This window comes from Sphaerodactylus townsendi, linkage group LG01 (assembly GCF_021028975.2).
Source record: "Sphaerodactylus townsendi isolate TG3544 linkage group LG01, MPM_Stown_v2.3, whole genome shotgun sequence".
In the NCBI taxonomy this organism is placed as follows: domain Eukaryota; kingdom Metazoa; phylum Chordata; class Lepidosauria; order Squamata; family Sphaerodactylidae; genus Sphaerodactylus; species Sphaerodactylus townsendi.
Window position 1 is genome coordinate 126,700,054 of NC_059425.1, and position 15,371 is coordinate 126,715,424.

Below are 15,371 nucleotides of genomic sequence, written 5' to 3' on the forward strand. Positions count from 1 at the left end.
CTTGTAATATGTTATACTCCCTTACATCAGTGTGGTTCATCCTTCCTTCTTTGATTTCTTTGTTCTGATTTCCAGTTATCAGTCAACAATATATTGGAATATCTATGGCTGTTTCTGCATGGGCAGAAAACAGCACCCTGGGGACGGTTAAAACATCAACCCTGGGGCGCTGTTAGCACAGCAGGCGCTGCTACATCGCAGCAGTGCCATGCTGGGCCTGCCCAAGTGGTGCGAAGATGTTGCTTTTAAACCTTGCTCCCTGAGCGAGGTTTTTACAAAGCGGTGTCTTCCTGCTGGTGTGATACAAACTGCACCGGCGTTAGGCGGTCACTTTTGGCCCCTCCAGTATCTGTGAGGGATTTACCTTGCCTGCCTCTGCAGCTCTGGGCGGCTGGAAAGACACACCCATGCTGCCCTGTGATCCCTGAGGGCAGCATGGGCGTGTCTTTCCAGCTTCCCGAAGCTGCACAGGAAAGCAAGGTAAGTCCCTCGCAGACACCCTGGGAAGCTCAGTGCAGAGCCACCCCTAAGGGCAGCGTCGTCGTCAGGACTGCCCGCATGGGACCATGCGAATGATCTCGATGCTCCACTGGCTTCATTTATGCTAGTGGGAAGCCGCTGCCTCTTGCTGTGTGGAAACAGTCTTTGATTAAATCCCAAGACATTCACTCAGGATTCCTCTCCCTGGAACCTGACAGTACTTCCTTAGGAATGGGCCAAATTTTTCAGAAAGTGTGCAAAACCAATATAAGTCATGGTTTGTTATTACTGGATGTTTTAATTCAAATGAAAGGGTTTTCTAGCCAATTACGGATCAGGACTGCTAAGTATTCAGGCTTTTCTTAGTCAGAACATAGTTTCATTACTTTCTTGGGCTTTCCTTGGATCATTTTAAACTCCCTCCCTCAGGGGCGTAGCTTAATGAAGCAGAACCCTGGGTTCACCCCAGGATCTGTGCCTGCTCGAACTGCACCCATGGAGAACAACTGACCAGGGGGGTCAGCCTGACTGGCCCGACCCCCAAACTTCACATGGAGTGTGAGTGTGGGGCCAGGCAGCCTGCTCTAATTTTCATGTGGTGTTTGGAGCAGCCTTTTTGCTGCTGGCCAGAGGCACTGAAAGCCAAAAGTTTAAAGCTGACCTTAAGCCTTGTTGAGACCAACAGCAAACTGAGCTAGCTGAGCTGATTAACTCTAACTTTATACTTTTGGCTCTGCCCCCACCCCAGCTCCATCTCCAGTCAGGTGGAGCTTAGAGGAGAAGTGGAGCCAACAGTTTAAAACTAAAGCTGGTCAGCCTTTCATGGTAATTTTGCTGCTGACCTCAGTGAAGCTTGAGGTCAGCTTTAAACTGCAGGCTGCCCGCAGTTCAAAGTTGGCCCTGGTCAGCTGAGGCCAGCAGCAAATGGGCTACTCCAAACAGCACATGAAGGGCTCCTGACCTGCTGACCCGGGGATCATTTGACCCCCCTGTCCCCTTGGGCAGTATGCGACACCTGTCCAAGCCACCTCCTTCCCTCCCCAGACCCTCGGGGGTGGGACTCAAAGGTGGGGCAGAGGCAGCTCAGAAGGGCACCATGGCAGAGGCTGCCTCCTGGGCCATCCACCGCAGCAACCTGTCCTCCAGCCTCCCTGTAGGCTGGCTTCTGGGCCTGGGAAGAGCAGGAGGCAGCCTACAGGAAGCCAGGGGGTGGCTTGGACAGGCTCCACAATAGTAGGCTGGCCCAGGAGCCAGCCTGCCACTGCAGTGCCCATTCAAGATGCCCCCAGCCCTGAGCCCTGGCCCTGAGCCCCACGTCCAAGCATGGGGGGTGGGGGGAGCAGTGCCAGGGGGCAGGGCAGGAGTAGGTGTTATCCCTGGGCACCATCTCCCCCAATGCACCTTTAATCAGTGTTGGGATTCAGTCGGTTCACACCACTTCGGCAGAACCGGTTGTTAAAATGGTGCTTATATACAACCAGTTGTTAAATTATTTGAATCCCACCACTGCCTCTAATGCACCGTCATGCCCCCTTGCTGTGCCAGTGTCCTCCCTCTTTTCCTTCCTCATTGTGATTTCCTTCATTTCTTCTTATACCCTTTCTGTGATTATTTTGTAAAGTGTGGGAGCAGGTATTGCACTTCACTACTTCCTGTAAAACACATCACTTCTCACAAAATTTCAGTGGTGCCTGCAGGCTTAAGAGTTGGGGTAGTAAAACATTAGCTTCCCACATTTGATGTCATTTTTCAACCTCAAAACCTGCTGATGCCATTTGCACTTTTGGCAAAACAGAAGTTGCCTGTAGGGTACTTGTATAACTGCTGAGGTTGGTCAAAATTGCATGACTTGACAGAATTAACAGTTCTAAAACACAAAGGCAAATCATCCTGGATATCATTCTGCAAGTCATTTGTTCCCATGGAGCTTTTCCAGGTGACAGAGGGGTTTTTCTCTTTGATGCCTGCTGTGCTACCCAAAGCTCCATTGCAAAATGGAAAATGTATTATGCGTATTATTCTCCCCCTTCCAAAAAAAGAATAATGTTGAAATGAGAAAAATATTGCTGAAATGATGGCTACAAACTATTAATAACCTCCTTGCTTTCTTATATATTTGTAAGATATGTAAGCCTGTCTCTCTGACACTACTCTGAGCCTATCTGATGAGGGAGAGTGGTTAATAAATCTAATAAAATAATAAACAAATAATATGACATATTATACTGAAAAAGGTAAAGGAAAACAAAAGAATGGGTCACTATATTGAATCAGATTATTATAATCTTCTTTTATGATTTATGTTTATATTTATATTTTTATGTTATGTAAGAAAACCTCTATAAACATATAACAGCGATCAATCATTAATCATTCATCAGTACGTTATATACATTTATTTAGAACTGTTAGAATTTATATCAAAAAGATCCAATAAAGGTAATTGTTTTAAGATTCCTACATAATAGTATATGTATACTTTTTCTCCTCTCACAGTCTTTAGAATTGTAAAGATGGTAAAATTCCATTTTCATTTTTTGTTATTTTCATTTACAATTTTTTAAAAAGTTAAATGAAATTATGGGTACAATCCTAAAAAAGTAAGTAATTTTCTTAGCCAAAACTGAAACAAAGAGAAGTATATTAATTCATCAAGTACGGTGCCATTCAAGGACGTAGGTAAGGGGTGTGTGTCTCGGGTTCAAACTCCCACATTACATGTCCAAAGCTCCGCCCCCGTTTGTGGTTTTTTGTATTTTAAAGTGTTTTTTGATATTTGGCCTGCAGGGGGTGCAATTTTCATGCTAGCAGCACCAACATTTCAGTGATTTGTTGGGAGACTCTCCTAATGATACTACCCAGGTTTGGTGCGGGTTAGGGTTAGGGTTCAGGGGGTCCAAAGTTATGGACTCCCAAAGGGGGTGCCCCATCCTCCATTGTTTCCAATGGGAGCTAATAGAAGATGGGGGCTACATATTTGAGGAACCATAACTTCGGACCCCCTCAACCAAACGTCACCAAACCTGGGAGGTATTATCAGGAGAGTCGCTTACTGATACCAGCCAGGTTTTGTGAAGTTTGGTAAAGGGGGTCCCAATCTAGGAACTCCCAAAAGTGGTGCCCCCATCCCCATTGTTTCAATGGGAGCTAATAGAAGATGGAAGCTACACATTTGAGGGTCCATAACTTTGTATTCCCTGAACCAAACTTCACCAAACCTGGGAGGTTTCATCAGGATAGTCTCTTACTGATACCATCCTGGGTTTTTTTTGAATTCTGGTCCAGGGGGTCCAAAGCTATGGACTCCCAAAGGGGGTGCCTGATCCCCCATTGTTTCTAATGGGGGCTAATAGAAGATGGGGGCTACACCTTTGAGGGTCCATAACTTTGGACCCCCTGAACCAAACTTCACCAAACCTGGGTGGTATCATTAGGAGATTCTCCTAAAGATACCTTGAAAGTTTGGTGCTGCTAGCTTAACAATTGCATCCCTGACAGCAGGCACCTCCCAAATTTCCCCAGATTCTCTTTTTAAATCCACCCCCTTCGGCATGGATTTAAAGGGAGAATCTGAGGTCCTCAGTTTAAACATTGAAAGTGATGCTGTTTCAGGGTGAGGGATTGAAAGCATCACTTTCAATTGTTCTAATTGGGGACCCCAGATTCTCCCTTTAAGGTGGATTTAAAAGAAAAATTTGGGCTCTTTAGTTCAAATACCATTGAAAGTGATGCTGTTTGGGGTGGATTCCAGCATCACTGCAGCCGCCCACTGGGGGCCCCCCGCAAAACTCAGATTTTGCACCAGGCTCCATTTTTCCTAGCTAAGTCTCTGCCTAGAGGGGAGGGCAGAAGCGGCTGCCAGCTGGGAGCCCAGCTGGTGGGGGGGGGGCGGGAGAGGGCAGGGCAGGAGAGTTTGCTGTCCCCAGCCTTGGAGAGCTGCTTTTATAAGCACTGAGGCAGGGGGTGGGACTTGGGAGGTGTGGCCATGCCCTGGGGTGGGTGAGGGTGTGGCCCTACCCCCAAGCCCCCCATAAAAAATCTATACCTACGTCCCCGGTGCCATTGTGCAGCAATGATAATTCACATTTTCATGTGCCACTGAGATAAGATAGCACTCCTAGAATTCCTCATTGAGCAATATGCATTCAACATAACACATACACACCAGAATTCCAAATCTATTGATAAGCATATTCATGTCAAAATCAGCTTGTACAATTACCACTATACACGTCTTCAGAAGGTGAGATGATTCACAGAGACAAGAATTCTGTTAAATCAGTGTATAAAACTCAAGAGAACAAGTTTTTATCTATGATATGAAGCAGAACTTAGGTTTGAAAACATCTCTTAGAAACAATTTTCATGTTGTTGGATGCTATATGTGAACTGACAAGGAAAAATCATAAATATTTGTTAATGTAGATGCAGTATTCTAACAAAGCTCTAGCCAGCTTGCTTTAGCTTTTAATTCAGTATACTGTTATTTTAAGAATATTGTAGCTGAAGGCGTGGAACTGATTTTACTTTCATTTTCAGTCCAATGCTGTGCTATGCCTCTGAGCAAGTAAGTAACATTATGTATATTGGGAATTCCATTTTGTCATGGTATCATTCCAGCCAGAAAAAGAAAGCACGGTAGCCGTATTCACATTACAGTGAATGCATGTATAACTTGCATGCACATGTGTATACCTGCTTGTAAAAAGAGTCAACAATCATTCATTTTACAAATGAAACCATGGATTAGGCCCAGATAAATGTAGGGTTTTAATTATATGCGCAATTGTATAAATATTGAATGTAACATGAGAAATACACAACGAACATACAAAGATCAATGAAGAGCACTGTACATGTATTCACTGTAACTTGTGAACATGTCTAGTACTTCTACAAAAAGCATTCCTTTTCACCATGATTATGTGCAAGTAGGTAAGAAAATGCACCCCAGGAATCAGCCTGGGGTGTCATTGCAGCAGGAGAGGAAGGAGCAGCTGCTCTCCTCCCGGTCGACCAATTGGGTGCCTGTCACATGGCCGGGAACTGTCATGTGATAGGGGCCGGGCGAGCCTTTAAAGTCAGCACTTGGCTGGGGACCGGCCTCTTTCGAGGCCCCAGTTCGTGTGGTGCGGACATTCACTCTCAGACTGGCTGAAGGCCGAAAGAGCTTGGGGAGTGACGGGCTGTTTAGCATGGCAGCGAGTGGTGGGCTTCCTCGTCCATCTTTGTGCAGCCTAGCCTTGGCTTCTATGTGGCCTCAGCGAGCGCATTGGCGGGCATTTGCCTCCCCTAAAACGAAAGATTGTGGTACAGAGGAGTTGAGGGGGCCATTTCTCAGGCGTGCAGCATGGCGGGGAGTGGTGAGCTTCAGCGGATTAGATGCTTCGGCCATTGCTGCCTGGACCTGGCAGCCAGGAGGCCTCACAGAGTGCTGTGGCGGGCATTCGCCTCCCCTCCCCAAAATTGTTTTTTCTTGTTCAGGGCTAGGTTGTGGGAGTTGGTTAGGCTGCGCGAGAAGGTCGCTGCATGTGTGGAGGGCTTCTCTATCGTTGTTCTCCAACTCCCAATGAACAACTCCCAATGTCTCTCGATGAACCTCTAAAACGGTAGTCGAGATGGCAAAGGAATTGTGTACCATTTCTTGGGATCATGGTATTGTCCATTTCCTTTACCAGCGCATGTACAGTGTACATGCATTTACTGTAACTTGTGAACACGTCAGTTACTTCTACAAAAAGCATCCCTTTTCACCATGATTATGTGCAAGTAGGTAAGAACACAGAGTTCTTTTTAAAAACTGAAATCAGAGTTGTTACTGATTTCTACAATAGAGCTTTCCCAAACCCAGTCACCAGGAAGTCTGTCTGATAACTTTTAAATAATAATACTTCACCTTTGCTCTTGCAGTGCAACGTAACTTTCTATTCTAAGATTAAAACACACAAAATATAATGAAACCCCCATAATTGTGCTCCCCAAGAAACTGCCTGTAGCTTGTACCAAATTAAAAGCCCTTGCAAATAAAATGGCCTTACAATCTCATAAAAACAACTGAAGTTAATGCTCCACTCACTTCCACAGGGACCTCAATACAGAGAAGGAATGGACTCTAGTAAATGCCAAGCAATTAGAAGATGGCAAGACAAATGCCACAGTAGGCACATGGGTTTATTTCTGATATATTTGAAGAAATTGACTATATGTAATAGTTTTAGCAACATGCTCTTCTATTTTTGTTTCTCTTGACTTACCATCGATGGAACACATTATCAGCTACATTCTTTGTAGGATAGAATAGGAGATAGATGGAGATATTTGTGAATCTGAACAGACATTTTATCAGACTACTCACAAAAAGTGGACTAGACCTAGGGCTGCCAGGGGTCCTCCAATGGCAAAAGGGCTCAACTGGCAACAGATGAACCCAGTTTACCTATGAAATTATCATCCTGCATGCATTTCTGTGAAACTATTCAAATAAATGTGGGTGCTTTCCTGAGGCAAATCAATATAATTCCACTTTGTCTTCATTTTCAATTAAATAGCCCATAGATGGAAGTGCTGTTGGTATCATACACTTACAGTCAGTCAACTGTGACCCCATCTGCAGATATTTAATCTGTAGATTGAGACCATGTAGATCAAAACAGTACACACACCCCCCCCCAAGACTATTGACACAGAGTCCCTTGGGGATGAGGCGGTATAGAAATTGAAATAATAAATAAAATAAATAATAAACTGTTCTCCCAACACAGGTAGAAATGGAAAGAGTAGGGTAAGGAGAGGCAGCTGAAGCCATTCTCATCAGCAGCTGAGGGTGCACCCCTGGAAAAGATAGCACACACCTCTCCCCAGTGAGTATCACAGGTTACCACTTGCTATGTATTATATTTACTTCAGGGTTTTCATGAAAGAAATGCTGACGCAAGTATTATATACCCACTGCATGTCTTACATATGACTGCTGCTACAGGATAACATGACATGAAACACCTCAAAGTTTCAATCCAGATAAAAAGCAACACAAAATGAAATGGCAATCCAAACTTAAAAAGAGATCACTCCTATTCGAAATATAGTATTCAAAATATTTCTAAATGACACATAAATCACATAAAATAAAAACAGTAAGCTGCCATAGAAACACTTACCTACAGTAGTATTACTGAAAATTATTAATTTGAAATGCAAATAAGACGTTCAGACATCACATAAAACAATGATTTAATTAAACAAAATGTGTCACATTTAGATTTAACTGTGTCTTCGTACTCTTCCCTGGCAGGGATATCCCTTGCGCCAGTGGAGGGGGCAAATGTGTTGGCAAAGCCCAGTGCTGTTGGCACATACCATTTGGCTTCTCACATCTGGATTGGGTGAACAAGTGAAGGGCTGAGGGCTTGGGGAAGCACCAGCAGCTATGAGCAAATCAAAATTCTTGGAAAAAAGACTAACCGCACCCCCTTCTCTGAGAATTGTCTAATGAGACTAGAAATTGTCATCAAGATTTGAAAAAAATATAGGGTGTTCCTCCATTAATATTCACCACATATTGTTATGGATAGGGGTTGCAGGAGACATACATGGATATGAAGGAACTGGGATTCCCATTGCGACAGCAAAAGAAGGGCTAAGAGAAAGGTGCTCCTCCTCCTCCCTTCACGTGACTTTAAGAAGACAGGTTTCCCACCTTCAGGAAGGGGCAGAGGGAGTGAGTGCCTTCTGGTTGTCTAGAGGAGAAATGAAAGAAGCTTTCTATTCTACCATGGCGGGCCTGCACAGGCCCAATGCAAGACTGCACAGTGAACCCATGAAGATGAACTGGGAGTATACTATTTCCACTCATGTTCGCTACATATTTAGTTAATGGTATAAATATAGTTTGTGTGCAAGTGCAAGTACTAAGTGCAGGTGCACACTTAGGCTGTTCATTTGAATATATGGAGATTGGGAGTAGGCCAGTGTCAGGGACTCTGCTTCTGTCATGAACACATTCAGTAAACATAAAGATGTCATCTGAAAAGGGTTAGTGCAATTGATATACATGCAACATTCAGAAGTATAATTGGTGTCTTAATATTCTCTCTTTTACTGTAAACTCTACAAAATAGCTGCCAAGTTTTTCTTCCCCACTTCTATTTCAGAACAGATTTTAGAAATTCTACTTGGGTTAAAGCAGTTTCCTGCTAGACCTGGGATGCCTGACCTAGGATCCACGGTACTTATTATCAGTAAGTTCTGTGTTTAACAGATAAATCAACATAAAGGAGCCCACTGTATCCCAGGGGCCTTATATTGCCTAAAGCATGGTACGCCATGAAAGATGGGGCCTCTAGGGAAGTTCAATATGTCCAAAGGTATGACAGGGATATGATTGAATTAGGACTATACTGTTTTATGTTTAATACATGATATTTCTGTTTAAGTAAAACATCTGTCTTATTTAGAATAAAGGATCTCCTTTTAGCCACTTCAATGTGCTGACCATTCTTTCAATCTACCAAATATAACTCAGCCATTCCAGTTTTGGGGTTAAACTGAGAGGTCTAAGGTGAAAGCTTGTGGTGTAAGTGAAAATGGTCACAGAATGCTAAGTAAGCTAAGGAGGCAACATAATGCAGGTCATCTCAGAACATTACAGAATGGTGTCATTACAGGTGTTACATAAAAAAAAGGTTTTCAGAAAGGGACCAATATGCAAGGACAGTTAGCAATCTCGAGTCGTGAATTGTGATTAGATTTTTCCGGTATCCTGTGGTAACAAAGACCAATTAAGCAAATACAAAGCCTGCCTACAAAGAACTGGTTTGTTAATCCAAATTAATATGCAAGATCATTACCTCCTTCTTGTTAGCCCTTTACTTTAATTCTTGGTTGCAATTTTCTTTAAACTTCCTTTTTCTTCACTGATTTTCTTTGGGATTCTTGATTCATTTCCTAATTGCAGTCTTTGGGCCATATTCTTTATTGGCTCTCTGTTCACTTCCCTGCTTCCTAAGATGTTTTAGTCCTTAGTATGAGTCACAGAACTACTGCAGTCCCAAAGTTGTTGGAGTTTTTGACTAACTGCTGAAATATTTAAAATATTTAAAATATTTCACCCCAGCCTAGCCAGTAAGAATCAAACAGACAAATGCCAAAACACAATATGGTTTAGACCTGACTGTTTTATCTCTGCTCATATTCAGAACCATGTAGTTAGGAATGAAAACTGAAAGTTCTATACAATGGTAGTGATAGGAAGGAAGAAGATGATCAAGAAGAATTTCAATTAAGAAAAAACTGACACAGTGATCCAGATCTCATAAATAATAATGAGGACAAGTAGAATATCATGTATTTATTTATTCACCCCTTCGTGAGGTATTCTAATCTAATTTTTAAAGCAGATCTATTGTTATATTAAGGAGAATGAAACAAATGAAAAACAACACACATTCTGAGATATTTGCTACCCCATGGTGAGAAAAGCAGTGGAATTCTGGCTTACATCTCTGGTGGTGGTAACTAGCAAGAGCTACATTTTGACAAAACCGAGGTGAAGGTCCAAAAGCCTACTCTTTCTTCCCACTTACTGCCTGCAGGAGCACACAAACCCACAAACCAAGATTACATAAAGATTTTTAGTTGTTAATATTCTGGGCAGAAAATATCGCAGAAGGAAACCCCAGAAGGCAATAGTCACACATATGTTATCCAACAGGTTCACACTGTCATCATGTAAATCTGATTGTTAGTCTCTTGCTGAACAAATGCTAACTATTCCAAAATCATAAGTAACGTTTCAAAAATAACTTTGATAAGCTTTTTGCAAAAAATAATACTATGGGAATTACCATCAATCACAAGAACTATTGTGCCTCACAGTGGTTGGTGCTAATAGCTATTACTGGGATTTCATAGTTTCATTTAATATCAAGGAACCATCTGGAGCCTTTAAATTATGTTGTAATACAATGCTACTGGATTTGCTCAGTTCTGGCAGTTAGTTACTTTATCTTACTATAATGAGACGCAGACATAAACACAGAAGCAAGAACAAATTCAAAACTGTCAGACTTGTACAATGTCAGTAAAATCAATAGGACTGAACAACTAGAAAGTCTTGTTTCACTTCCAGTGCCAAATAAAGCTCTTGACAGTGGCGGCCGTGCACTGGAATCAATGCTTGTACCATAGCTCTGAAAGGTTCCCCAAAAAGAGATCTGTCAAAGTACAAGTCCAGATAGAATTTAGAAAGGAGATACAGGTGGTAAATATCTTGTGTCCAGGGCTGCATAAGGATTGTTTCAGTTGTGTATTTATCTTAAGATATGTAATGATCAGAGCAGGATATAAATTTGGTAAAACAAAGCAAAAAAACTCCTCTGCACACCCTGTTACTATAGAGGTATGTATGTATGTATGTATGTATGTATGTATGTATGTATGTATGTATGTATGTATTTATTTATTTATTTATTTATTTATTTATTATATTTTTAGACCACCCTCCCCAATAGGCTCAGGGTGGTGTACATCATAATTAAAACATAAAATAAAATTTCGGGGGAAATGTATTAATTGAGCTTACTGCACATTCTTCATTAAGTAGCCGTAAAGCCCATTATGCTAAACAATACAACCGTCTCTAGACAGCTGTTGGTGGTAGGCGCAGCTGCGAGGCAATATCTGTTCCAATCAGTAGTGACCTTTGTGGCACCATTTTTTAAAAAGCACACATTGTAAGGTACTGTTCGAGAATATTGCAGCAGTTCTATATGTCGTGCAACTCATTAGCTTGAGCCATTCAGTTGCCTCACCTCCAAGCCATGTGTGCTATAGCCTGTGTCAGTAACACAGGGGCCCCCAATGGCACCCAGGGCAAGATGGTGCCCAGGCCTCACCCCCCCCTGAGGCCCCGCACCCTCCCCCTTCACTTACCTTAGTTCAGCCAGCTACAAAAAACAGCTGGCTGAAAAAGCAGCCTGGCTGGGCCACCGGCTAAACAAAGGTAAGTGGGGGATGCGGCACAGGGGGCATGGCAGTCTGGCTGGGCAGCCACCCAGCCCAGCCTGGCACTGCAGCCTGGCCCTTCCAGGCTGCTCTGGGCCACAACAACAACTTCTGTCAAGCCTGGCAAGGGGTGCGGAGGTGTGTGGGGCATCTCTCGAGCTTATAAAAGCAAAGCCCCCAGTGTGGAGCCTTCCAGTTGCTTGTCCTCCCCAGAGGGGAGGGCAGAAGGGACTGCTGGCTGCAGGCTCAGAGCCGGCAGTGGGGTGGGGCTTGGGGGGAGCCAACAACCAGGAGAGATCGAGGCTTGGAGGGACCTCTGGCTTCCTTGTCCCTGCCCATGTTGATAATGTCACAGGCAGGGCCAAAGGCGCCAGAAGACAAGGCAGCAGGACTTCCTGCTGCCTTGCTATCTTCCTGGTCACGTGGGGGGGCGGTTTTGTGCCCCTCATGTGACCAGATCATTGGCTTCTGGGGACAGAGGGTACCTTCTGTCCCTAGGCAAATACGCTACTGCCTACATCCATCATGACATCCCAAAGCAGGCAAAAAGGCATCCCTGGCAGCCAATCTGGAGAAACCCAAAAAAATTCTGCTTGGCCCCAACAATGATCAGCTAATCTTACCATGATGACTAAAGAGAAGGTGAGTGGATCAGAAAGCAGCAGCAAAAGCCTGTTTAGGTGAATCACAGCTAAAATAAAGTGTGGACAGTCACACCTCCCTGTTGGATGCTACTCTTTCAGTGACCGAAAAGATGTTCATACTTTCTTTGAATCTCATTGAGCCAGGGCAAACTGCTCAATAGCTTTAATGGCAAGAATTTGACTTTTTGTGTTACAATTCAGGACTTTATTAATTAAGAGGAAGCAGGAGAGGGAACATCCCATACCATAGTACAAAAGAGGTTATACTTGTATGGATGACTGTTTGCAACCCCAGAGGCAAGGGTATGGAGCAGAGTGAGGGAGAACATCAACCCTAAACCGGGGGAGGTCACAGCTTTATTAAACATAACCACACGAGCTTTGGTACAGAATGGGGACATGTCCAGCATTGGAAGACCCGCCTGTCACCCAATAAAACACAGCCCCCCAGCATGCGTGCTGATGAGGAAACTACTGAATGGCAAGCCCTGTGATTCTGCGTAAGTTCAAGGCATTATGTGGTGACAACCTGTCAACAAGCCATGAGCAGGGTATGCCATTGAGTGACTCCACCCCCAGGAGTCCTTGAAACAGTGGAGGTGGGCTTATCGGCACCGCCTCCCCTCACAAATGGATCGATCCCAATGCTCAAATCACCATCCAAGGTGTGACAGAAGGTTAAAAAGTACAATATTAACCTCCCCCCCCAAAAAAACCCCCAACCAACTGAAATGCAAAGGATGAGTGGAAAAGCAGGAGTTTGAGGGAACAGCCCATGTTGTAGCCTAGCTAAATAGTAGAAAAGCAGGGCATACTTGCACTGCAACTCCTTGAACAGGCCAGTTTGTAAATCAACACAATCCCTGAGTCTGCCCCTAGAAGCCTGCTGCTGGCCCAGGCTGCAGGGCCTCACCTCTCCCCTGAGCCACTCCCAGACCTGAGTGGCAGACATGGTTCCTGGGCCTTTGCTTCTCCAAATCAACTGGCGGGGTGTGTGTGTGTGTATGTGTGTTTAATTCTTCTAAAGACTTCAATAAGCACCTGTTTCGCTGAAGGCTATTTCCATTCAGAGCAAACTGTGTTGAAAGTCACCAACAAGGGGAACAGTGATTGAAAAAGTTTTAAAAGGTCTATGCTAAATAGAGTCAATAAATAAGAATGAAATATAAAGAAACAAATAGATGGAAGAAAGACAAAGAAACTGGGAGAAGAAAATAAGTATTTTTTTTAAAAAAAACAATAAATACATTTGAGCAACAGAGCACTTCTAGCAACTGGGCTAGATGAAGCTCAGAACAAAAACATACCCCTCAAAATGCTTTCCAGTCGAGCCTGACAATCAGAAAGAATACAAGATCAAAGCTTTCTACCACACCAAGAAATGAAATTAAAGCCGTGTAGTGTTCTTTGGTAACTCAATAAATGCACTATGTCATCTCTTTATGTCCTGGGACTTTAATCATATTGGCTCTTTCTAAAGAAAAATTGCACCCTTTAAACTTTTTCCAAATTTGTTTTATGAGACATCTTCAAAATATCCCTGCCATTAAGGCAGCTCTAACTGATTAGTACTCCTAAAAATTTCTTTAGCCTTTTCTTCTCATAAAAAACTTTCAAAAGGCACTATTCACAACTTCTGTATCACAAGGTACAGTTTCTACAGTACTAAGTACTAACCTGTCCAAATTTTCTAGAGGAAGCTGAAATTTCACTATGAATATACACTAATGCTTACTTGAAGCTAAAAGCATTGTGGACCCAGGGGAAAGGGAGGGAGTGGGTCAAGGGAAGAAGTAACACACCACGTAGCACCAATTGGGGAAAAGAAGGCCACGGGAACACTGACACAGCATGGGAATGGGTCCAGCATCAGGGAACCTGCCTGCTGCCTGATAACCCAAACTTCTAGTATGTCTGCTGTTAGGGGAGAAGCATGGAGTGGCAAGCTACAGGATGACACATAAGTAGAAGCCACTGGCCCTTTCCCCACTTACCTTTAGCCCCGCGCTACTCTCCTCGAGTAGCGCGGGGTCCCTCGGCACTCCCCACTGAGAGGGGTGGCGACAGCGCAGCCGCCCTGACGCTGCTGCTGTCGCGCCCTTCAGCGCGAGGCATTCCCGGCGCTCTTTCAAAGGGCGCCTTTTGATGACCCCGTGGGGACGCCCGGGCGCGCGCCAGGGATGCCGCGCGCTGGGGATTGCGCGCAGCAACCCTCGGAAAAGGGTAAGTGGGGAAAGGGCCACTGAGTGGTTCTCTTGGTACCTAGTGGTGAGAGCCAGCTGAAAGCCCCTGTCCACACATACTGCCTAATACCTCCACCCCATAAAATCCTGTAAGGTGGTCCTCAAAATGGCGGAGACAGGCTCACAGGCTTGTCCCCACAGGCCCCCTCCCTACCCTCCCTTGCATGCCAACTCTCACTCCCTCCCCTCATTCCCCTTCCCTTACATGCCACCCCCTCCCTTTGCTAGGGAGGGTGGACCATGTCCAGATGCTGGACCCCCTTCCTCTCCCTTGCATGCCACCCCTTACTCCTTCCCCTCCCTCCCCTTCCCTCATATGCCACTCCTCCCCCTCCCTTCGCTAGGGTGGGTGGGCCATGTCCAGATGCCAGGCCCCCTCCTCCTCCCTCGCATGTCACCCCTCACTCCCTCCCCTCCCCTACCTTTGCATGCCATCCCATGCCTCCCTCCCCTCCCTCTCCCTTGCATACCACCCCTCCCTCTCCTCCCCTCCCTCCTGCCCCCCATTGGGATTTGTCCTAATACCCAAACAACCATCCCAGCTGTGACAGAAATCAGAATAGAAGCAAATATCCCAAAACTCAACCCATGACAACCAAGGCACAAGGGTGGGTGAACAGGACAGCCAGCATTAAGCGAGGAGGCCTGACTGCAACCCTAAGTAAGGGAGGGCTAGGGAGGCCTGCGTAGAAACAGCACCCATAGGTTTGCCTGGGCTCTATGCTGGGCTGCTTAGCATCAAATGACCCATTCTTCTCACCTTTAGAACCATATATGATTGATTTGATCTTTACTAGAAAAGTGTTTAACATGTTGTTTCTCTTACCACTCCCCATTAAAATTAGAGGGATATCCATGAGCAAATGATAAAAAGATATTAGTTCATCTGTGTATCTTTTATCCTTCTGTAGCACCAAGACTATAGTGAGAAGGGAGATTGTATTAGTCAAGGAACTTCAGTCCCAAGATGACCCTGACAAGCGAGTGAAAGTGTAAAAAAGAG

The 15,371-nt window shown here is 44.4% G+C and overlaps 1 protein-coding gene across 2 annotated transcripts in view; it reads right to left on the reverse strand.

Moving 5' to 3' along the window:
* Positions 1 to 15,371, reverse strand: part of GRIK2 (glutamate ionotropic receptor kainate type subunit 2) — a 656,874-nt gene that overhangs the window by 174,543 nt on the left and 466,960 nt on the right. The window lies entirely within an intron of this gene.